Genomic DNA, 24,066 nt, shown 5'->3' on the forward strand with positions numbered 1-24,066 from the left:
CTTTACACACTCTGTAGCGCACTACACAGGATATAAACTAGTGCCCTTTACACGCTCTGTAGCGCACTACACAGGATATAAACTAGTGCCCTTTACACACTCTGTAGCGCACTACACAGGATATAAACTAGTGCCCTTTACACGCTCTGTAGCGCACTACACAGGATATAAACTAGTGCCCTTTACACACTCTGTAGCGCACTACACAGGATATAAACTAGTGCCGTTTACACACTCTGTAGCGCACTACACAGGATATAAACTAGTGCCCTTTACACGCTCTGTAGCGCACTACACAGGATATAAACTAGTGCCGTTTACACACACTGTAGCGCACTACACAGGATATAAACTAGTGCCCTTTACACGCTCTGTAGCGCACTACACAGGATATAAACTAGTGCCCTTTACACACTCTGTAGCGCACTACACAGGATATAAACTAGTGCCCTTTACACACTCTGTAGCGCACTACACAGGATATAAACTAGTGCCCTTTACACACTCTGTAGCGCACTACACAGGATATAAACTAGTGCCGTTTACACACTCTGTAGCGCACTACACAGGATATAAACTAGTGCCCTTTACACACTCTGTAGCGCACTACACAGGATATAAACTAGCGCCCTTTACACACTCTGTAGCGCACTACACAGGATATAAACTAGTGCCCTTTACACACTCTGTAGCGCACTACACAGGATATAAACTAGTGCCGTTTACACGCTCTGTAGCGCACTACACAGGATATAAACTAGTGCCCTTTACACACTCTGTAGCGCACTACACAGGATATAAACTAGTGCCCTTTACACACTCTGTAGCGCACTACACAGGATATAAACTAGCGCCCTTTACACACTCTGTAGCGCACTACACAGGATATAAACTAGTGCCCTTTACACACTCTGTAGCGCACTACACAGGATATAAACTAGCGCCCTTTACACACTCTGTAGCGCACTACACAGGATATAAACTAGTGCCCTTTACACACTCTGTAGCGCACTACACAGGATATAAACTAGTGCCGTTTACACGCTCTGTAGCGCACTACACAGGATATAAACTAGTGCCGTTTACACGCTCTGTAGCGCACTACACAGGATATAAACTAGCGCCCTTTACACACTCTGTAGCGCACTACACAGGATATAAACTAGTGCCCTTTACACACTCTGTAGCGCACTACACAGGATATAAACTAGTGCCGTTTACACACTCTGTAGCGCACTACACAGGATATAAACTAGTGCCGTTTACACACTCTGTAGCGCACTACACAGGATATAAACTAGTGCCCTTTACACGCTCTGTAGCGCACTACACAGGATATAAACTAGTGCCCTTTACACGCTCTGTAGTGCACTACACAGGATATAAACTAGTGCCCTTTACACGCTCTGTAGCGCACTACACAGGATATAAACTAGTGCCCTTTACACGCTCTGTAGCGCACTACACAGGATATAAACTAGTGCCCTTTACACGCTCTGTAGCGCACTACACAGGATATAAACTAGTGCCGTTTACACACTCTGTAGCGCACTACACAGGATATAAACTAGTGCCGTTTACACACTCTGTAGCGCACTACACAGGATATAAACTAGTGCCGTTTACACACTCTGTAGCGCACTACACAGGATATAAACTAGTGCCCTTTACACGCTCTGTAGCGCACTACACAGGATATAAACTAGTGCCCTTTACACGCTCTGTAGTGCACTACACAGGATATAAACTAGTGCCCTTTACACGCTCTGTAGCGCACTACACAGGATATAAACTAGTGCCGTTTACACACTCTGTAGCGCACTACACAGGATATAAACTAGTGCCGTTTACACACTCTGTAGCGCACTACACAGGATATAAACTAGTGCCGTTTACACACTCTGTAGCGCACTACACAGGATATAAACTAGCGCCCTTTACACACTCTGTAGCGCACTACACAGGATATAAACTAGTGCCCTTTACACACTCTGTAGCGCACTACACAGGATATAAACTAGCGCCCTTTACACACTCTGTAGCGCACTACACAGGATATAAACTAGTGCCCTTTACACACTCTGTAGCGCACTACACAGGATATAAACTAGTGCCGTTTACACGCTCTGTAGCGCACTACACAGGATATAAACTAGTGCCGTTTACACGCTCTGTAGCGCACTACACAGGATATAAACTAGCGCCCTTTACACACTCTGTAGCGCACTACACAGGATATAAACTAGTGCCCTTTACACACTCTGTAGCGCACTACACAGGATATAAACTAGTGCCGTTTACACACTCTGTAGCGCACTACACAGGATATAAACTAGTGCCGTTTACACACTCTGTAGCGCACTACACAGGATATAAACTAGTGCCCTTTACACGCTCTGTAGCGCACTACACAGGATATAAACTAGTGCCCTTTACACGCTCTGTAGTGCACTACACAGGATATAAACTAGTGCCCTTTACACGCTCTGTAGCGCACTACACAGGATATAAACTAGTGCCGTTTACACGCTCTGTAGCGCACTACACAGGATATAAACTAGTGCCGTTTACACACTCTGTAGCGCACTACACAGGATATAAACTAGTGCCGTTTACACACTCTGTAGCGCACTACACAGGATATAAACTAGTGCCCTTTACACGCTCTGTAGCGCACTACACAGGATATAAACTAGTGCCCTTTACACGCTCTGTAGTGCACTACACAGGATATAAACTAGTGCCCTTTACACGCTCTGTAGCGCACTACACAGGATATAAACTAGTGCCGTTTACACACTCTGTAGCGCACTACACAGGATATAAACTAGTGCCGTTTACACACTCTGTAGCGCACTACACAGGATATAAACTAGTGCCGTTTACACACTCTGTAGCGCACTACACAGGATATAAACTAGTGCCGTTTACACACTCTGTAGCGCACTACACAGGATATAAACTAGTGCCGTTTACACACTCTGTAGCGCACTACACAGGATATAAACTAGTGCCGTTTACACACTCTGTAGCGCACTACACAGGATATAAACTAGTGCCGTTTACACACTCTGTAGCGCACTACACAGGATATAAACTAGTGCCGTTTACACACTCTGTAGCGCACTACACAGGATATAAACTAGTGCCCTTTACACACACTGTAGCGCACTACACAGGATATAAACTAGTGCCGTTTACACGCTCTGTAGCGCACTACACAGGATATAAACTAGTGCCCTTTACACGCTCTGTAGCGCACTACACAGGATATAAACTAGTGCCCTTTACACGCTCTGTAGTGCACTACACAGGATATAAACTAGTGCCCTTTACACGCTCTGTAGCGCACTACACAGGATATAAACTAGTGCCGTTTACACACTCTGTAGCGCACTACACAGGATATAAACTAGTGCCGTTTACACGCTCTGTAGCGCACTACACAGGATATAAACTAGTGCCCTTTACACGCTCTGTAGTGCACTACACAGGATATAAACTAGTGCCCTTTACACGCTCTGTAGCGCACTACACAGGATATAAACTAGTGCCGTTTACACACTCTGTAGCGCACTACACAGGATATAAACTAGTGCCCTTTACACGCTCTGTAGTGCACTACACAGGATATAAACTAGTGCCCTTTACACGCTCTGTAGCGCACTACACAGGATATAAACTAGTGCCGTTTACACACTCTGTAGCGCACTACACAGGATATAAACTAGTGCCGTTTACACACTCTGTAGCGCACTACACAGGATATAAACTAGTGCCCTTTACACGCTCTGTAGCGCACTACACAGGATATAAACTAGTGCCCTTTACACGCTCTGTAGTGCACTACACAGGATATAAACTAGTGCCCTTTACACGCTCTGTAGCGCACTACACAGGATATAAACTAGTGCCGTTTACACACTCTGTAGCGCACTACACAGGATATAAACTAGTGCCGTTTACACACTCTGTAGCGCACTACACAGGATATAAACTAGTGCCGTTTACACACTCTGTAGCGCACTACACAGGATATAAACTAGTGCCGTTTACACACTCTGTAGCGCACTACACAGGATATAAACTAGTGCCGTTTACACACTCTGTAGCGCACTACACAGGATATAAACTAGTGCCGTTTACACACTCTGTAGCGCACTACACAGGATATAAACTAGTGCCGTTTACACACTCTGTAGCGCACTACACAGGATATAAACTAGTGCCGTTTACACACTCTGTAGCGCACTACACAGGATATAAACTAGTGCCGTTTACACACTCTGTAGCGCACTACACAGGATATAAACTAGTGCCGTTTACACACTCTGTAGCGCACTACACAGGATATAAACTAGTGCCGTTTACACACTCTGTAGCGCACTACACAGGATATAAACTAGTGCCGTTTACACGCTCTGTAGCGCACTACACAGGATATAAACTAGTGCCGTTTACACGCTCTGTAGCGCACTACACAGGATATAAACTAGTGCCGTTTACACGCTCTGTAGCGCACTACACAGGATATAAACTAGTGCCGTTTACACGCTCTGTAGCGCACTACACAGGATATAAACTAGTGCCCTTTACACACACTGTAGCGCACTACACAGGATATAAACTAGTGCCGTTTACACGCTCTGTAGCGCACTACACAGGATATAAACTAGTGCCCTTTACACACTCTGTAGCGCACTACACGGGATATAAACTAGCGCCGTTTACACGCTCTGTAGCGCACTACACGGGATATAAACTAGCGCCGTTTACACGCTCTGTAGCGCACTACACGGGATATAAACTAGCGCCGTTTACACGCTCTGTAGCGCACTACACGGGATATAAACTAGCGCCGTTTACACGCTCTGTAGCGCACTACACGGGATATAAACTAGCGCCGTTTACACGCTCTGTAGCGCACTACACAGGATATAAACTAGTGCCCTTTACACACTCTGTAGCGCACTACACGGGATATAAACTAGCGCCGTTTACACGCTCTGTAGCGCACTACACGGGATATAAACTAGCGCCGTTTACACGCTCTGTAGCGCACTACACGGGATATAAACTAGCGCCGTTTACACGCTCTGTAGCGCACTACACGGGATATAAACTAGCGCCGTTTACACGCTCTGTAGCGCACTACACGGGATATAAACTAGCGCCGTTTACACGCTCTGTAGCGCACTACACGGGATATAAACTAGCGCCGTTTACACGCTCTGTAGCGCACTACACAGGATATAAACTAGTGCCGTTTACACGCTCTGTAGCGCACTACACAGGATATAAACTAGTGCCCTTTACACGCTCTGTAGCGCACTACACGGGATATAAACTAGCGCCGTTTACACGCTCTGTAGCGCACTACACGGGATATAAACTAGCGCCGTTTACACGCTCTGTAGCGCACTACACGGGATATAAACTAGCGCCGTTTACACGCTCTGTAGCGCACTACACGGGATATAAACTAGCGCCGTTTACACGCTCTGTAGCGCACTACACGGGATATAAACTAGCGCCGTTTACACGCTCTGTAGCGCACTACACAGGATATAAACTAGTGCCGTTTACACGCTCTGTAGCGCACTACACAGGATATAAACTAGTGCCGTTTACACGCTCTAGCGCACTACACGGGATATAAACTAGTGCCGTTTACATGCTCTGTAGCGCGCTACACGGGATATAAACTAGCGCCGTTTACACGCTCTGTAGCGCGCTACACAGGATATAAACTAGCGCCGTTTACACGCTCTGTAGCGCGCTACACGGGATATAAACTAGCGCCGTTTACACGCTCTGTAGCGCGCTACACGGGATATAAACTAGCACCGTTTACACGCTCTGTAGCGCGCTACACGGGATATAAACTAGCGCCGTTTACACGCTCTAGCGCACTACACGGGATATAAACTAGCGCCGTTTACACGCTCTGTAGCGCACTACACGGGATATAAACTAGCGCCGTTTACACGCTCTAGCGCACTACACGGGATATAAACTAGTGCCGTTTACACGCTCTGTAGCGCACTACACGGGATATAAACTAGCGCCGTTTACACGCTCTAGCGCACTACACGGGATATAAACTAGTGCCGTTTACACGCTCTAGCGCACTACACGGGATATAAACTAGTGCCGTTTACACGCTCTGTAGCGCACTACACGGGATATAAACTAGCGCCGTTTACACGCTCTAGCGCACTACACGGGATATAAACTAGCGCCGTTTACACGCTCTGTAGCGCACTACACGGGATATAAACTAGCGCCGTTTACACGCTCTAGCGCACTACACGGGATATAAACTAGTGCCGTTTACACGCTCTGTAGCGCACTACACGGGATATAAACTAGTGCCGTTTACACGCTCTGTAGCGCACTACACGGGATATAAACTAGTGCCGTTTACACGCTCTGTAGCGCACTACACAGGATATAAACTAGCGCCGTTTACACGCTCTGTAGCGCACTACACGGGATATAAACTAGCGCCCTTTACACACTCTGTAGCGCACTACACGGGATATAAACTAGTGCCGTTTACACACAGCAGGGCAGCGATTGGGGGAAAGCTGCAGCTTGTGCCCAAAAAAGGAGTAACTTCCTCCGTGATCTGGAATTGGTTCGGTTTTGCGGTGTCGGATGCAGACCAAACAAGTCCTTGTTGTAAGGTGTGTTTGAAAACGGTTGCTTCCAGAGGAAGCAGCATGGTGAATTTATTCCAACCCCTTAAACAGAAACCTGCAGCGGAGCGGGAGAAGTGCTGCTCCCAGCGGAATGAACACAGCCGCAGCACGAGCGCACCATCCACAGTAAAGCAAGCAACCGTCCCGGACACATTTCCCAGCTGTGTGCGTTCTGATCAGAACGGGGCGGTGGAAGGCAGTCACAGATGCTCTCGCAATGTTTATTGCAAAAGACATGGTGCCCATACATACGGTGGAAAAGTCGGGATTTTTTTTTCCTATTTTGTCGGTTTTATCGAAAAGGACACAATTTTATTTATTATTATTATTATTATTTATTTATTTTTTTTTTTCTTCACGGTCCAAATCCTGCACTCTGATTGGCTGGCAATTACGGACCTCTGGCGACTCGCTTGTTCACAACGAACATCTTTTTTTTTTTTTTTTTTAAATAAGATTTATAAGATTATCAAAAATTTTAAATTTTTGCCAGCATTTCTCAGGAGAATCACATTAATTTTACAGCATGGATAGCGATAACGACAGTGTTCACAGCGAAAGCGAGTTTACTCCCCTGAGGAAGAAGAAATAAAATAAAACATTTCAGGAGAAAGCTAAAAACTAATTTGCTAACGCCGAGCAAAAACATGGCTGAATCCTGAATGACTCCTATTTGTAAAAATAGGGGACTACATAGGTGGCAAAATGTAGTTTTTTTTGTTTTTGTTTTTTTTTCCTGCCATGGAAGTGCACTTGTATACTGAGGAGGAAGCCATTTGCATTACAGCTGTAAATGAGGATTCAAAATGGCGGCTCGGCTCGGTTTTCCCTTTCAGGCGCTCTCGTTTTCTGGAAGAATTTGGTAAAGAAAAAATAAATATATTATTTACCAGTTTAAAGGAACAGTCCACCGTACTTCCATAATGAAATATGCTCTTACCTGAATTGAGACGAGCTGCTCCGTACCTCTCCGAGCTTTGCGCGACCTCCCAGTCAGTCAGACGCAGTCAGACGCGCTGTCACTCCTGTTAGCAATGTAGCTAGGCTCAGTATGGCCAATGGTATTTTTTGGGGCTGTAGTTAGATGCGACCAAACTCTTCCGCGTTTTTCCTGTTTACATAGGTTTATATGAGCAGTGATATGAAACAAGTTCAGTTACACAAATTGAAACGTAGCGATTTTCTATGCTATGGAAAGTCCACACTATAATGACAGGCGTACTAACACCTTCTGCGCGCTTCGGCAGCGCATTGATACGGAGCTCAGATATCAATGCGCTGCCAAAGCACGCAGAAGGTGTTAGTACGCTGAGGGTCATATGGACCAGAAACCGAAATAAAGTGAGGGATTTGATTAATTAAAAACAGGAACAGCTTTCTTACTAGCAGACCACAGTTCGTGCACTTAAGTAAACACACTTCCACCTCCACCACTCTGAACACTGGAGTACCACAGGGTTTTGTGCTCAGCCCTCTCCTCTACTGCCTGTTCACACATGACTGCAAACCCATACATGATTCCAACATCATTATCAAGTTTGCGGACAATACAACCATGAGGGGTCTGATCTCAAATAGCAATGAGTCAGCCTATAGGGAAGAGGTCGAGAAGTTGGAGTCGAGACAACAACCTTGTCTTGAACTCCAAAAAGACAACAGAACTCATCAGGCCACCACTCCATCAGCATCAGTGGCAAGAGTGTGGAGGTAATCCAGAATTTCTGATTTTTTTTTTTTTTGTGTTTGTTTGTTTGTTTGCATACACATCAGCCAGGACCTGTCATGGACCACAAACACTTTGGCACTGGCTAAAAAAGGTCTTCAGAGGCTCCATTTCCTGAGGACACTGAGGAAAGCACAACTGCCTCAACAGCTGCTGATGAACTTCTACAGGTGCACCATGGAGTCAGTGATCACGTACTGCATCACTGTATGGTACTCAGGCTGCACCTTGGAGGATAAGAAGACCCTGCAGCGCATCATAAAAACAACTCAGCAGCTCGCAGGCAGTCCACTTCCATCACACGGAGCCAAAAACATTTATCAAGGACACAACCCATCCTGGACGTGGACTCTTTACCCGTCTGCCATCTGGGAAGTGCTACAGAACTCTGTATGCCCCCACAACCCAGCTGAGGAATAGTTTTAACCCCATAGCTATCACACTACTGAACCCTTGTGTAGTGACCACTTTGTTGGAGGTAAGACAAATAAAATTAGCCAGAAAAGGCATTACATTGCTGTTAACATTCTGTGGCGGCGAGTGTGTAACCAAATAGGCTAAAATAACCCATTGTAACCTCTTTGTTCTTCTGTAGTAGCTATTAGCTAACGACATTAGCTAGCGTTGTGTTCCTTTGCTGTTGGTAGACTGTAGGACAGATCAGAGGCAGTGTCCTACAAACAGCGCTTAATTTGAGGGGGAGCAAGCCGGAGCGCGCTCCGGAACCTCGGGCGTTGGCTCCGGCAGCTATTTACACTGGATCCGGTGATCCGACACCTCTCTTGACTATGTAACAAAAAAAAAAAAGATTGTCTTTAGGCTTGCCATCCTTCCACTTGCGAGTGGTAAGTGATCTGCGCTGGGATCACACACACAGCGGCTCAGTCCTGAATCGTGGCTCGTGCACTTCACTCGCGCGCTGTGTGAGCTGCGCAGGGCCGGAGTGCGCACCCTCCAGAGGGTACTCGCTGTTCAGGGCGGAGTGATTTGGAGCGCAGGATGCCTGCGGAGCCGAGCGTATCCGTGTATTGGTGTTGCTGTGTGCAGACGAATCGTGTATTGGTGTTGCTGTGTGCACGCTAATCGCTTTTAAAAACGTTAATCTGATGATCCGCTGATACGGTCTAATGTAAACATGGGCTAAGTGTTCAAAACAAGAGGAGCATGTATTTGTCTCTTAAATCCAGGCCGTTCCCTGTAATCTCTAACAACGGTTGGAGAAAGTAATGGCAAATAGTGAGTGCACAAACCATAGAAGGTAAACTGTACACAGCGCCAGGGCAGTGTGATGGTATGTCTACTTTTAGATTGCGTTAGCTTATCAATGAACACACTCGTCACTCGACGAGTTTCACGTCTTTACGACGGATACTTAAATGTGTGTTAGGTATTATTGTTGCAGTCTAAGCAGTCATTGTAGCAGCTAGATGAGCGAGAACCGAAAGGGTCTGTGCCATAAACCGTTATTTCTGTACGGTGTTGCTAATGTGTCGTTACTGTTATTTCTCCCTCTGCTCGCCCTGTAAATGCCCTACGTCGCTGGATAGCGAAGGTGTTTTCTGCATCTCGCTCCTTTTTCTTGTATGTTCTCTGTTTGTCGCCTTCCTCGCATTCAAACCAATTCAAGCTGAAGTCCGCTACATGTCCAAAATGGTGGTCGCGTTTACGAAGGTCACGTGACTGAAAAGGGTCTATACTCCTGTGCAGTACAGCATTTGACTGGTTCTGTATATTCATGCATATTACTATATCACCACTAGTGCAATAACATACTCATGCAATATTTTTCCATGTGCATTACTCATGCACTTTATTATACACACAATCCTACTCCATTTGTACGTATTACCTTAATTCTGTTTTATTTCAATAATTCTGTTCTACCTCAATTTTACTGTGTATTTGTTACTTTTTTATTGAAGTAATTTTTATAAATACTTTAGTAAATTTTACTGAGCAGCTGCTGGCTTGTTCCAAATAACATCTCACTCTACTTGTACAGTGACAATAAAGGCATCTTGTATCTTGAAATTTCATAAGAGATGAATGAAGCCCAGGTGAAAGAGAAAAAATGATTGTGAGACCAATGAAGTTCAAGAAGCACAGACTTAAGCATGCAGTGAAATTTAACATCTACATTTAACCCATCAGAAGCAGTGAACATGCACATACCCAGAGCAGTGGGCAGCTATGCTACAGTACCCAGGGAACAATTGAGGGTTGGGTGCCTTGCTGAACTTGGGACCCATGTTAACTAGGGGTGGCACGGTTCACAAAAGTCGCGGTTCGGTACGTATTGCGGTTTGAGGTCTGCGGTTCGGTACGTATTGCGGGGGTTTTTTTTAAATCTTAAGTACTCTGTATTTGGGCATATAGCCTACTATTTACCTTAAGTAAACATAGTTTAGGATACAGCATTTAAGAGAGGTTAAAATTATAGTTACAATGAAATAATCATGCACAAACTGAGTTTGAGTTGACATAAGCACATTTTATGAACAATCTCTGATGAAAAGCCAGGTAGTATTTTGAAACAGCAAGAGGGAAGACATGGATGATTTCAACAGCTTTTTTATTTACTACAGTATTTATACAAAGTGTCAGGAGTGTTTGCTGCCATGTTGTGGCATCTAGAGGAACCAGGTGTCTTTTGTCACATACAGAGTTTTCATAATTGGAAGAAATAAAAATGAGTTCTTAAAGCTTACTTTTGAACAGATGTGTGTGTTAAAACTTAAACTTTTATGTGGCGACCAACTAACCACCTATATACAAAAACCGAATCAAAAACTCTTCTAATCCCTGAGAGTGAGGATGGATTTTTTCACTTGAAATTAAAGTGCAGTGTTTTGAAACGTATGGCTGGATTTCTTATCTAATCTTAAAGTGCCACTCTATTCTTAGAACGATTTATAACAAAATACACACACAGCCAATATAAAATATTGCAATAAAACCAATCACTGCACTGTTTAAAACAAACCTCCCCTCCCCTCGCCGGAAAAAAAAAAACAAATCTAGTTCGCCCATTATCCTGTGTCATTCTGAGATGCGCAGATAGACAGTAAAGGGAATTCCGAATTCCCTTTACTGTCTATCTGCGCATCTCAGAATGACACAGAATAATGGGCGAACTAGATTTTTTTTTTCCGGGCACCGCGATACGCCGGAAATCCGGCGCGGCGCCGGAATGCTATCACCCCTGTTCGTGCAAAAGAGAACCACGTGGTTTCATACGGGCATTTGGCTTTTTTTTTTTGGCGAACGTCTTAAATAGGGGTATCGCGGTTTATACACGTATTGCACCGCAACAGGCGTATCGTACGGTTCGGTTTTTTTCCCATAACCGTGCCAAGCCTAATGTTAACCTAATTGCATGTCTTTGAACTGTGGGGGAAACCTACACAGACACGGGGAGCACATGCAAACTCCACACAGAAAGGCCCCCGGCTATTGCTGGGCTCGAACCCAGAATGTTCTTGCTGTGAAATGACAGTGCTAACCATTACGCTACCATACCACCCTGGCACAGATGAAGACTTGCACAAGAACGAGGAAGAAGATAAGCAACAGACGATGTCACTGCAGAGAGAACTTAAGTAGAGCAAGCAGACACAGATGAAAAAAATGTATATATATGAAGCCAACCAAATATTTGTCTTGATGGCTCTAATCACTTCTCACTGCTTCGGTTTCTTGGATTCACGGTGATGCCCGTTGTTTTATGTGGGAACAAATGTAGAGCCCTCCTGTCTCATTTTTTTTTTTTAATAAATATTAGTCATACAGTCATCTTGCATTTTCTTCTCACCTCAGACCACATGTACACCATATAGAATATCCACTTAGCAGTTTGTGACTCGTCAGAGGTACAGGTTCGAGGTCCTTCAAAGTTGAGTATAGATTCTTTTCCTTTCCTTTTCTCCTATACCTCTGTGATGATTTATACATTACCCAAGTCCTCATTCTAGCCCATCGATGAGTAAGCCTCTCCTCAATTATACAGCAGCTACCAACCGGGGGGGTGAAGGCTGACACCTGCCCTGTGTCTCAACCCAGATATTTTCATATAGTTCACTATCTGCAATACCAGTCAAAAGTTTATACACCCCTACTCATTCATTGTTTTTTCTGTACTTTGACTATTTTCTACATTATAGAACAATACTGAAGACATCAAAACTATGAAATAACATGGAACATATATGGAGTTGTGTGGTAAACAAAAAAGTGTTAAGTTTTGATATTTTAGATTCTTCAAAATATCCAGCATTTGACATTTTGCACACTATTGACATTATCTTAACCAGCTTCATGAGGGAGTCACCTGGAATGCTTTTCAGTTAACAGGTCTGCCTCATCAAAAGGTAATTCGTGGAATTTCTTGCCTTCTTAATATGTTTGAGATCAAATAGTAAATAATAAAAATACAGTAAATAGCCCTATTCCACAACAGTAGTAATCTATACTATGTCAAGAACCGAACAACTAAGTAAAGAGAAACGACATCCATCATTACTTTAAGACATGAAGTGTCTTTCAATTTATAAAAATAAGAGAAACATTGAAATAGGTGTGTTGAACTTTGACTAGTACTGTACTTCAAACTTATTTGTCACATACACAATCATACCTGTCCAGAGTCAGGAAACGGGCAGGTAACATCTCTGCGGACCCATCACATTCTGTGCTCACTGTTACTTATATTTATACTTATTTATATTTACTATTTCATCTTTGCACTATGCACCATATTGCACCAAAAGGGAAATCCTTTCTGTGATGAACAGCTAAAATCCAGATTCATATATCAGTAAGATCATTTGTAAAATATCTGCACACTCATACCGTCATTCTGTGCACACTGTATACTTTATTTATCCATTTCATACTTGACTTACCTGGATTAGTTTGCCCTATGCACCTATTGCACCTTGTTTGTTTTTTGTTTGTTTGTTTTGTGTATATGCTTTTTATCTGTTTTTGTACTATGAGAGCCAAGTGAAACCGGAGTCAAATTCCTTGTGTGTCCACATACCTGGCAATAACAGTGTTTCTGATTCTGATACCTAGTACGACATGCAGTGAAATGTTTATTGCAATGCTCTATAAGTCGTGAAGGTTTTTTTTTTTTTGGAGGGGGAGGTAGTAAAAAAGAAAGCGTCAAATAGAATATAATAAATAAAAAATGTGATGGAATTATTTGCAGAATATAATAAATATAGAGAACATATAAAGCTCTGCAATATACACAGTATACACTGCATAATATACAATACATAGAATGCATGTAAGTACAACCCCGATTCCAAAAATGTTGGGACAAAGTACAAATTGTAAATAAAAACGGAATGCAATAATTTACAAATCTCAAAAACTGATATTGTATTCACAATAGAACATAGACAACATATCAAATGTCGAAAGTGAGACATTTTGAAATTTCATGCCAAATATTGGCTCATTTGAAATTTCATGACAGCAACACATCTCAAAAAAGTTGGGACAGGGGCAATAAGAGGCTGGAAAAGTTAAAGGTACAAAAAAGGAACAGCTGGAGGACCAAATTGCAACTCATTAGGTCAATTGGCAATAGGTCATTAACATGACTGGGTATAAAAAGAGCATCTTGGAGTGGCAGCGGCTCTCAGAAGTAAAGATGGGAAGAGGATCACCAATCCCCCTAATTCTGCGCCGACAAATAGCGGAGCAATATCAGAAAGGAGTTCGACAGTGTAAAATTGCAAAGAGTTTGAACATATCATCATCTACAGTGCATAATATCATCAAAAGATTCAGAGAATCTGGAAGAATCTCTGTGCGTAAGGGTCAAGGCCGGAAAACCATACTGGGTGCCCGTGATCTTCGGGCCCTTAGACGGCACTGCATCACATACAGGCATGCTTCTGTATTGGAAATCACAAAATGGGCTCAGGAATATTTCCAGAGAACATTATCTGTGAACACCATTCACCGTGCCATCCGCCGTTGCCAGCTAAAACTCTATAGTTCAAAGAAGAAGCCGTATATAAACATGATCCAGAAGCGCAGACATCTTCTCTGGGCCAAGGCTCATTTAAAATGGACTGTGGCAAAGTGGAAAACTGTTCTGTGGTCAGACGAATCAAAATTTGAAGTTCTTTATGGAAATCAGGGACGCCGTGTCATTCGGACTAAAGAGGAGAAGGACGACCCGAGTTGTTATCGGCGCTCAGTTCAGAAGCCTGCATCTCTGATGGTATGGGGTTGCATTAGTGCGTGTGGCATGGGCAGCTTACACATCTGGAAAGACACCATCAATGCTGAAAGGTATATCCAGGTTCTAGAGCAACATATGCTCCCATCCAGACGACGTCTCTTTCAGGGAAGACCTTGCATTTTCCAACATGACAATGCCAAACCACATACTGCATCAATTACAGCATCATGGCTGTGTAGAAGAAGGGTCCGGGTACTGAACTGGCCAGCCTGCAGTCCAGATCTTTCACCCATAGAAAACATTTGGCGGATCATAAAACGGAAGATACGACAAAAAAGACCTAAGACAGTTGAGCAACTAGAATCCTACATTAGATAAGAATGGGTTAACATTCCTATCCCTAAACTTGAGCAACTTGTCTCCTCAGTCCCCAGACGTTTACAGACTGTTGTAAAGAGAAAAGGGGATGTCTCACAGTGGGAAACATGGCCTTGTCCCAACTTTTTTGAGATGTGTTGTTGTCATGAAATTTAAAATCACCTAATTTTTCTCTTTAAAGGATACATTTTCTCAGTTTAAACATTTGATATGTCATCTATGTTCTATTCTGAATAAAATATGGAATTTTGAAACTTCCACATCATTGCATTCCGTTTTTATTTACAATTTGTACTTTGTCCCAACTTTTTTGGAATCGGGGTTGTATATAGTGTACTAAAGAGAAAAATTGAAATATGCAGGGTTAGTCAAAATTATGTCAACACTAATGGATTTTTTCTTCCTCCTGCAGATAGATGTACGCCATGGGTGACCGATTAAATGGTACTGTTGCTTGCTGGTTTTTGTGTGTTGAACACGATGGCGAACAGGTTGAGACCGTCCTGGAAATCATCTTGCACATATGATGTATGTTTTGTGAATTAAGTGTTAACATAATTTTAACTAACCCTGTATATTGCACTGTAGTGAATATACTGCAGTGTAAATGAGGTGAAGTTGCATGAAGAGGTACAATTGCAATAGAAATGTACTGTATATATTGCACTTTGGTTAGGTGACATTTCATGAAGAGGTGTAATAGATGAAGGGAATGAGGGTGAAGTGGTGACCAGACCTAGTTGTTGTTCATTATTGTCCTGATTAAGAGTCTGAATGGCCTGAGGGAAGAAGCGCCGCCTCATTCTGTCTGTGTTGGCCTTAAGGGAGTGAAAACGTTTCCCTGACCTCAATAGAGAGGAGAGCCCATGGTTGGAATGGCTGAGGTCCTTCGTTATCTTCCTGGCTTTGATTTAGCACCACTTGATGTAGATAGATTGCAGGTCAGGGAGCTCAGTGTGGATGATGCACTTGGCTGATCGCACCACTCTCTGGAGAGCCTGCCTGTCCTGCTTGGTGCTGTTCCCAAAGGTGGAGATATTTGCCGTCAGGATGTTCTCAATGGTGCAGGAGTAAAAGTTACCCAGCACCCTCGGTGGAAGATGGAAGTCTCTGAGATGTCTTGGATGGAACAGACGCTGGTGGGCCTTCTTAACCAGGATGTTGATGTGGCAAGACCACGACAGGTCTTGTGTGATGTGAACACGCAGGTACTGAAAGCTATCCACTATCTCCACTGGGGTCCCGTTGATGTTGAGGGGTTTGTAGTTCCTCCCCTACTTTGTGCAGAAGTCCACAATCAGCTTCTTTGTCTTGCTGACATTTAAGAAGAGGCTGTTGTCCTGGCACCAGATCTCCAGGTTTCTGACCGCCTCCAGGTAGGTCTTCTCATTGTTATTGGAGATCAGGCCTACCACAACAGTGTCGTCAGCAAACTTCAGAATGGTGGCGTATCATGAGGCTACACAGTCGTACATGTACAGAGAGTACAACAGGGGGCTCCAGTGCTGAAGGTGATGGGGGTGGGGTGTTTCCCCACCCTTACTGCCTGTGAACTGAAAGGAAGTTGAGGATCCACTGACACACAGTAATGGGCGGAGTCCCAGATCCTTCAACTTTGTGAACAGTTTTGAGGGGATTATAGTGTTGAATGCAGGACTATAGTTCACAAACAGCATCTTAACATAATCCCCCCTCCTGGAGTCAAGGTGACTGAGAGTTGTGTGCAGGAGATACTGTATATGATGGTGTCATCAGTAGAATGGCAAGGTGACTGTGACCACCTTGCCATTCTGCTTCAACCCACCTATACCAGGAGGCTTAAAGTAGACCCAGTCACAGTCAGGACTGTGAAGATGTGGACTGAAAATGCACTGGGGGAACTGCAGGGCTGTTTGGAGGCCACAGACATGAAATTTTTAAAGAGGCCACAGATAATATACATGAATACACAGATATTGTCATTAGCTACATTGACTGGTGCACTTCCATCTGCATCCCCTCCCAGAGTATTTGTGTGTTTTCCAATCAGAAGCCCTGGTTCAACAGGGATGTGCGCATCAAAATCAGGAACCAGTGCATGACTTTTAAGTCAGGAGACATCAGAGAGTACAAGCATGCTCGATATGAGCTCCAAAAATCCATCAAGGCTGCCAAAAGGACACATACCCAAAGACTTGAGAGCCGTTACAGGGAAAACAACATTAGGAATGTGGCAGGGGATCCAGTCAATTACCAACTACAGGAAGGATGCAAACAGAGCTGTAAACCAGGACATCCCTCTACCGGACAATCTCAACAGCTTATATACCAGATTTGTCCAACACAACAGAGACACTCCCTGAAAGACCTCTTCACGACCCAGTGGAGACTGCACTCCAGGTGAGAGAGACACAGGTCCTCAGGGCTCTGAGGAAGGTGAACCCTCGCAAGGGAAAGGGACCTGACCGTGTGGCACCGAGAGTCCTAAAGGCCTGCACAGAACAGCTGGCGGAGGTGTATACAGACATCTTTAACACCTCACTCTTGCAGTAAACAGTTTCACGCATCTTTAAGTCCTCGGTCATAGTGTCCGTCCCCAAAAAAGCAAACGCAACCACAATGAATGATTTTTAGACCTGTAGCACTCGCATCAGTTGCCGTGAAGTGTCTGGAGAAGCTGGTTCTGCAATACACAAACTCTGTGGTTCCAGACACAGTGGACCCTCTTCAGTTTGTCTACCGCATGAACAGATCAGTGGATGATGCAGTGGCACTTCACTACATCCTGCAACACCTGGACACTCAGAACACATGCGTGCGGTTATTGTTCCTGGATTACAGCTCTGCCTTTAACACAATCAGGCTGATGAAGCTGACTGCTAAGCTGGCAAACCTGGGAGTACCAACACCCACCTGTAATTGGATCCTGGACTTCCTCATCGACTGGCCACAGGTGTTGAGGATGGGAAAGGAGGTCTCTGCTGAGCTCATAGTTAGCACAGGGATGCCGCAGGGCTGCTGCTGCCTCAGCCCCAAACTTTTCGCACTGTACATGCATAACCTGTGCATCCACCCAGGACAATACTGTCATCAAGTATGCAGACAACACAACCATCTTTGGCCTCATCTGAGCAGGGGATGTCTTGTCATACAGGGACTTGGTTCACAAGATCACTGTCTATGGAGAGGACAACGATCTTGTCCTTAACATAGACAAAATGAAAGAACTCATAATAAACTTTAGGAGGAGACTCTCACTATCAGGGGGATTGAGGTGAAGTGGACTGACAGCTATAAGTTCCTAGGCCTTCAACATTTCAGAAGGCCTCAGCTGGGCTAAAAATACTGCAACTTTAGTGAAAAGAGCCCGGCGGAGGCTGTACTTTATCAGACTGCTGAAGAAAGCTGGACTTGGACACCAGCCCCTCATCCAAGTGTACAGAGAACTTGTTGAGAGCATTCTCACCAGCAGTATCACAGTGTGGTATGGCAGTGTCACCCTGGCTGAGAGGAAATCACTGCAGCAGGTAATTAAAATGGCAGAGAAAATCATTGGCTCTGACCTCCCCTCTATTGATGCTATATACACCCAGTGCTGCAGAAGGAAAGCACAGAGCATCCTTAAAGATAAACACCACCCGGCTTAGGCTCTGTTCAAGCGAGTGAACACGGGCTACAACCTGAGACACCACATGCCTGTAAGCGTCAGCACTCATAGGGCCCGCTTGTATAACAGCTTCTTTCTTTTTATTGTTTTGTATATTTTGTAAATTGTCTCGTGTCTCCCCCCCCCTTTAATGTCTGAAGCTGACTTGTGGAAAATGCTCAAGAATTCCAATGTACCTGTACTGCAGTGTACTTGTACAAGTGTCAGTAACCTCTATTCTATTTTATTAGCCTGGTAGACAAACTGTTGTAGGTCCAAGTTGGCTGAAAGTAAAGAGATGATAAAGTCTCTGACCAGTCTTTCAAAGCACTTCATCACAACTGAGGCCAGTGTTACTGGACAGTAACCAATAGGACAAGCTGGCTGTTGTTTCATCAGGAGAGGAACAATAATTGACTGCTTGAAGCACCTGGGAATCACTGCCTGAGCCAGGGAGAGGTTGAAGATCTCTGTGAACGCCAGTGCTGGCTGGTCTCCACAGGCTCTCAAGACCCTACCCGAGATGCCATCGGGTCCTGATTGTCTTCCTGGTGTTCACTTTCATGAAGGCATTCCTCATGGCATGTTCTGTGATGAAGAAAGTGACTCCCTCACTAGCATTCTCCATGTGTATGTTGCTATTCACACTGCTATTTACAATACCATTAGCTGCAGCCTTGGCGTGGGCATAAAACGTTCAGCTTGTCTGGCAGTGATGCGTCCGCATTCATCATTGTGGAAGGTGTTTTTTGTAGTCCGTTATTGTCCAGAGTCCCTTCCAGAGGCTTCTAGTGTCACTCTGTTTTAGCTGTAACGCTAGTTTACTCCCATAATTCTGCTTCACCTCCTTTACCACTCTACGCATGCTGTAAGACGCAGGTGTATATTGGTCCATGTTTCATTAGCAAGCCCTGCCTTATTGGCAGCGGTGTGCAATCTCAGAGCATCGTGGATGGTTTTATTCACCCACGTCTTCTGATTGTAAAAATGTCCCAATCATAGTTTTGCGAATTGTATTGTCCACTAGTTTCCCGATAAATCCCACAACCACTTCCGTAAACATGTCGGTGTCATCAGGGCTGCACCGGAACATGTCCCACTCTGCATCATCCAAGACATCCTGCAGGGCGGTTTCTGACGCCAGCAGGGGTTTTGCCTTGTAATAGTCCAAAACTGCTCACCCAAAATTCAACCTCATAAAGCTACTGAACCCTTCCACAAGAGAGAAATTTCAATCCCACCTAGACGAGACTCTGATTGCTCAAGGACCGTTGACTGGTGACCCAACAGAACAATGGAACCAGTTCAAGCACACGGTGACAGTCAGCCAAAGCCACTCTAGGCCTGCAGAGGCGTGTCCATCAGGACTGGTTTGATGAGAACAATGCTGAAATCAACAAACTCTTAGAGGAGAAGCACAATGGCAGCGGTAATGATGCCATCGAGATGCCATCATCTGGCAGAATGACCCATCTCCAAGAAAGAAAGCTTCAAGCACCTCCAAAGCAAAGCCCAGAGAGAACTGCGTGCAATGCAAGACAGCTGGTGGGACAGAAAAGCTGAAAAGGTTCAACTCTACACCAACCTGAATTACTCCAAGGAGTTTTACAGCGAGCTCAAGGCCGTGTATGGACCACAGAGACCCAGCACAACCCCACTACTGTCGGCAGATGGTCAGACCTTGCTGAAAGATAAGGACAGCCTCACACAATGCTGGAGGGAACATTTCTCCACCCTCCTCAACAGACCGTCCACAGTTGACCCTACAGCTTTGAACGTAATCCCAGAGAAGCCAGCGCTTGAGGAACTTGACCTGCCACCCACCTTTGTAGAAGTCACCCCCGCAGTGAAGCAGACGAACTCGGGTAAGGCGCCAGGCATGGACGGCATCCCAGTCGAGATATACAAGGCAGCCGGTCCATTGGCCCTGGACACACTGCACGAGATACTTTGCAGCATTTGGGAAGAAGAATCCATGCCACAGGACTTTCGAGATGCCATTGTTGTCTCTCTATTCAAGAACAAGGGCAGCAAATCTGACTGTGGCAATTATCGCGGCATCTCCCTCCTCTCTATCGCTGGGAAGATACTCGCCAGGGTCATCCTGAACCGCCTTGTCAGCGCCGCCTCAGAACCGTCACTGCCAGAGTCCCAGTGTGGCTTCAGACGAGGCCGCAGCACCATCAACATGATCTTCTCGGTGAGACAGGTCCAGGAAAAGTGCATCGAGCAGCGGATGGATCTTTACGCAGTCTTCATAGACCTTACGAAGGCCTTTGATACGGTGAACAGAGAAGCGCTGTGGGTCATCCTTGCCAAGCTTGGCTGCCTGAGGAAATTCACTACCATCATCCGCCTCTTCCACGACGACATGGTTGGCACTGTACTTGCTGGGGGTGACATTTCTGCTCCCTTTGAGATTTCAAATGGTGTCAAACAGGGCTGTGTCCTCGCCCCGGTCCTGTTTAACCTGCTCTTCACATGCGTGCTGAACCATACAGAGATCTCGACAGAGGCATCTACATTAAATACAGGTTAGACGGCTCTCTGTTTGACCTGCGCCGGCTGAATGCTAAGACCCGAACAATGGTGAGACTTGTGACAGATGCATTGTTTGCCGATGACTGTGCACTGATGGCACACACAGAAGCGGACCTACAGTTCATCGTCAGCAAGTTTGTGGAAGCCTCCCAACTCTTCGGCCTGACAATCAGCCTAGGAAAAACAGAAGTCCTCAGGCCCTGCTGTGCACCCTCCCCCCACCATCTCTATTGGAGGTACTGCACTGAAAAACGTTGAGAACTTCAAATAACTCGGGAGCATCATATCCAGTGACTGCTCCCTCGACAAGGAAATCTCTGCCAGGATCAGCAAAGCCAGTCAGGCTCTTGGTCGCCTTCGATCTCGTGTGATGAGTCACAAAATCTGTGGTTGGTAGAAGAGAGCAACTGGACTTGCTTGAAAAGTCTTGAAGACGTTTCGCCTCTCATCCGAAAGGCATCCTCAGTTCTGTCTGTCTAATAGGGGAGTATCAAGTATTTATCCTCTCATGGATCATCATAGAATCAGAATCAGAATGCTGATGGCTGCATTGTAGGTGGCTGATAGATGTCATAGACACCCTCCTCTGTTCAGTGATGGTCGTTCCAGGTTGACAAAAATGAACGATCCTCTCTGGCTAAGATGTCTGCCAGTTTTCTGGAAGTCCTCTCATACTCCGTCAATTGTCAGTGTGAACAAAATTATGCACTTTAAAGGTCATAGGCAATGGTCGGAGGTGAAACGTAGAATATCAATTTTATTGTCTAGAAGAACGACCCAAAAAGCGAATTCAATCTTCCTAGTGTCTAATTTGCACCCTAAAATTGAATAAACCGGTTAAAATATACTGTTTTGCCCAATTTCCGTAGGTTTGTTTACATCTCGCTTACGCGCACTTTCACCGCCAGGGGTCCGTCATCGTGACGTCATTCAAGCCAAACAGACTGGGAGCAGTTCTGTGTTTACTTGCAAACCGAGCACACATGTACGGACATTGGTTGTGAGAGGTTGTGTAAAATGTCTGAAAGTGATGGCGATTTTGAAGTAGGAACTCTCCAAATTGAATATCGAGAGGTGAAACCATATATGTATGAACCTATGGTCGTTGCGAAGCAATTGGTGAATGTGGCTCACTGGTTTGACCGTGCGGCCTCGGAATCGGACAGCGACTCGGCCGACTCCGATCACGGTGATCCCAGACCTCAACAAGACTCGCACCCAAACGATTTATCCTGGTAGTTAGGTTAAATTCCTACTTTCGTCGTAATACTAAATAAGAGACCTTTTGAAAAATAATTAAACTGCCGTCCCTAGTGGATATAGGGAACGATTACTGGACAGTGCGCCGGTAGGCCACATTAGCCTGCCATCCGCAGCATTAGACTATTTATAGCCGACTCTAAGTGAGGAAATATCCCTTTGTCTCATTTTCACAATGATTGTACAGGATCCCTCAGGATTCTTGACTTGTCAATTGCAAGCAAAAGTATAAATTTTTACCTCCAATCTTCTCCTTTTTGCTTGACTGTTGCTGGTCCGTTTCTTCTTTGACTGCTTGATTGTGTTTCATGTGCACAATTCACTCTCTCTGCCTCTTCTCCTCTTTCAGAAAAAGCCAACCCTCTGGCTTCACGTGCGCAATCCACTCTCTCCGCCTCTTCTCCTCTTCCGGAAAAAGCCAATGCACTCTGTCTCTTCTCCTCTCTCAGTAAAAGGTAAAAACTTCTTCCTGAACGGGTCCCGTTGTTACAGTTCACTGCACAACAATAAGGCATGGGGGTTTTTCTTTGAAATTCCCAAACGCACGTCTGCACTCAAGCTGAACGGCAATGCAAGTAAACAGAAGTGGACTTAACTCAAGCGGTTTGTTTGTCTTGAATGACGTAACGCGCTGAGTGGTCATGAAAATCGCCGAACAGAAATTCACCGCAATCCGCACTAACTTATTTTAATTATTACTTATTAACAATACTTCTTGGGACCAGAAGAAAATAACAGAGGTTTTTTTTAACATATAAAGTTTCAAATGTGCATAAATTGAAAACCATTGTCTACGAGCTTTAAAAAATGGCAAGTGTGGAAGAAAGCAAATTGAGGCACTGACCCTTTTTCCTTGACATGTACAGCCTAGCCAGGGCGGCATGGTGGTGTAGTAGTTCTCACTGTCGCCTCACAGCCAGCAGGTTCTGGGTTTGAGCCCAGTGGCCAACGGAGTGGAGTTTGCATGTTCTCACCGTGTCTTTGTGGGTTTCCTCTGGGTGCTCCGGTTTCCCCCACAGTCCAAAGACATGTGGAAGGTGAACTGACTACTCTAACTTGTCCATAGGTGTGAATGTGTGTGTGAATGGTTGCAAGATGCAACCTGCGGAGGGTCCCATCATCTCCACTCTGTGTTGCCATGGAACAAGATCCTCCCAGGCCAAGCAGTGTGGATCAGAGTTGCGAACTGATCACCACTCTAAGCAAATTCTCAGCGAAAGGCTCCAAGGTCATGGACCCAGTGCCTTGATCTTGGAAGGGATACTCGAGCTATGCTACGGATGGATAGCCTAAACAACTGCATCTTTTCAAGCTGCTGCTAGCGGTGTCAAAGGGCAGCTTTAATACACTTGGAGGAAAGGGCTATCTACCCTTTTCCTTATACATGAGTTCACAGATGCACATGATTTGGTTAGTGTCACAATTATTGAAGAGGAGTGAGAGTATGCTATCTCTCCCGTACAGACAGTACTGCAAGTTTTGCCCCTGACCACGGATGGCTGTCGTGTCGCTAGAATACAAACTTGAGTGTTTTTTAATCAGTAGTTTTACTGTTTTATGTTAGGTCCACCTGGAAATCATCTTGTGTTTACCCTTGTTTTAGGGTTTTTCCATCAAATTTAGCAGTTACTCCAGG

At 44.9% G+C, this 24,066-nt stretch overlaps 1 pseudogene; it reads left to right on the forward strand.

The window, feature by feature from the left end:
* LOC132885551 (gastrula zinc finger protein XlCGF26.1-like) overlaps positions 1 to 24,066 on the forward strand; it is a 62,846-nt pseudogene that overhangs the window by 28,331 nt on the left and 10,449 nt on the right.

Source organism: Neoarius graeffei, chromosome 4, assembly GCF_027579695.1.
Source record: "Neoarius graeffei isolate fNeoGra1 chromosome 4, fNeoGra1.pri, whole genome shotgun sequence".
Lineage (NCBI taxonomy): Eukaryota > Metazoa > Chordata > Actinopteri > Siluriformes > Ariidae > Neoarius > Neoarius graeffei.